At 35.0% G+C, this 2,500-nt stretch overlaps 1 protein-coding gene across 1 annotated transcript in view; it reads right to left on the bottom strand.

Annotated features, from left to right (window-relative positions):
- The window catches only part of LOC133610069 (homeobox protein Meis1), a 227,423-nt gene that overhangs the window by 9,602 nt on the left and 215,321 nt on the right, over window positions 1-2,500 (bottom strand). The gene's annotated exons all lie outside the window — the stretch shown is intronic.

Raw genomic sequence — 2,500 nt, 5'->3', positions numbered from 1 at the left:
TACAGGATTCAGCAGGCAAATTGAGGCTGTTTAAAGCGAGGTCTGCTGGGAAGGCGAGCAGCTGCTGGAAGAAGGCGGCTCGGACGCGGGCAGCCAGCCCTCGTGTTTACACACACACACACACACACACACACACACACACACTTGCAGTGTTTCCGTAACAACATCTCCTTCCCTAACGATGACATTCGTTTGGACGTTTTTCCATCTTTGTCGTGCTTGCAGGACGTTTGGCGTAGGAAACAAGGGTCGACGTGTGTGTGTGTGTGTGTGTGGTATTTGAATATTATTTTACTACACACACACACACTGGAGGGTTAATGGTCTCTATTTTGGTAAACTGAATAAGTCAAATGCATTGGTCACACCTCCGCTGATGGCATATTTAATTTGGATCTCGTCAATTAGGCCCTGCTAAGCTGCATACCCTGCTGGCTACCTCCTCCATTTGGCGTCCCCTCCCTGCGCCAGGAGTAATCCTATTACCATACTCGCACACACACGCCACAAAAGACGATATCATGAAATTGTTCGTATACAACGTACAGTACGCGCCCACACGCCGACCGCCGGCCGCCGTCTGTTACGCCGTCACGCCGAGCTCGTGTACGTCCAAGAAGCGCGTGGGAGGGACTCTTATGTAGTCCAACCCCCCCCCCCCCCCCCCCGGGGGGGCGAGAGAGATAAGGTAAGAATTAAAAAAAGGGGGAAAAAATGGGTTAGTGCGAGGCGGGAAATTGACCTACTGAGAACAAGTGGGGGAATGTTTGATGTGTACTGGACAAGAATGTTTGTAGTACAGGGGAGGGGGGAGGATGCTGTTGCCATGGCGATGTCATACACACAAAGCAACAACCCCTGTGCCCACCGTGTAATAACTAGATATGTATAAGATGAACAATAACATGTCATGTTGATCACACCTACACAGCGATACGGAAATATTCATACCGCCGATACCAGATATTGATGCTCTATTATTGAGTCTCAAATCAAAATATTGATGCCTTCGATACTTTAGTTCAAGTGTGTCCAAACTTCTTCCATCAGGGGCCGCTCACTTGGTATTTTTTCTATTTTAAAAAGCAGATATGTCAGTGTAGGAGATATATATATTATATATAGTATATTATTAATTATTATTTATAGATTTTCTTGCTCTTTTTACTTATCGTTGTATTTTTAATAATGATTGTGTAACTGCATAACTTTGTGTTAAAAATTCTGCCAGTACAAAAATATTAATGTTCAGTTGCACATTTAACAGTGTTTTTTATTGTTGTAATTTTCCTAATTAATTCACAAGTTAGTATTATTTTATATTTTAATACACCAACTTACTAAACTTTGTTTATATTTAAGGTATATTTTATTTTTTATTTTGAGAGCTTCTGATATTTCTCAAGATATTTCAAAAGTTAGTATTATTATAAGTACCTTTTTAATTAACTAACTTAAACTCTGTTTGTATTTTAAGTATATTTCATTTTTATTTTGAGAGCTTTGACTATTTTCAAATTAATTCATAAGTTGTTTTTTTAATTAACTAACTTAAAATGTGTATTTTAAGTACATTTTATTTTTATTCTGAGAGCTTTTAATCTTTTCAAATTAATTCATAAGTTAGTATTTTATTTCTCTTAATTAACAAACTAACTTAAACTTTGTTTTTACTTTAAGTATATTTTATTTCACTAATTAATTCATACATTATTATTATTATTATTACTACAACTAACTTAAACTTTGTTTATACTTCATATTTATTTTGAGAGCTAATATTGTCCTTATTTATTCATAAATTATTACCTAACTTACACTTTGTTTATATTTATATTAATTAATTTAAATTAAATTTATAATTTATAATTAATTTATAATTAATTAAATTAATTAATATTAATTTATATATGTTTCTCTTAATTAACTTAACCTTTGTTTATATTTTAAGTATTTTTATTTTGAGAGATTTCTATTATTTTAGATCAGGTGTGTCTGAACCTTGTTCCCCAAGGGCCGCATACTGAAAAGTCAAACTATACCTGGTCTATTTTGATATATTTTTATTTTTAAAAACAATGCTAAAAACAGATATTTATATTTAAAGACAAAACTTTGTGTTACTAAGTGCATTATTATTATTGATTTTCTCACATTTTACTGTGGTTTTATTTAAGACAGTCATGGTATTGTTGGAAAGTACACAACTTTTTACATTTTTGCAGACACGTATATTTGCAGAAAGTATCAGTATCGGAGCGGTATTGCCGATACCAGTCTGAATTTGAAGTCCGGTGGTATCGGAGAGACAATCAGTGGTATCGCACATCCCTACCTGTACAACAGTTCTTCTCAGATAAAAGCGCTCCAATAAAAGCAGTCCTATAGGCGACTGGGAGCGAGCAGCTACACAACAGCTAAGCACACAATAGCACACAAGCGTAATAATACCTGAACAATACTGCAGTGTAAAACAGCACATTTGTCAACATAAACAAGC

The sequence above is a fragment of the Nerophis lumbriciformis genome, linkage group LG02, assembly GCF_033978685.3.
Source record: "Nerophis lumbriciformis linkage group LG02, RoL_Nlum_v2.1, whole genome shotgun sequence".
NCBI classification, from domain to species: domain Eukaryota; kingdom Metazoa; phylum Chordata; class Actinopteri; order Syngnathiformes; family Syngnathidae; genus Nerophis; species Nerophis lumbriciformis.
This window is presented reverse-complemented; position numbering and strand designations above follow the sequence as displayed.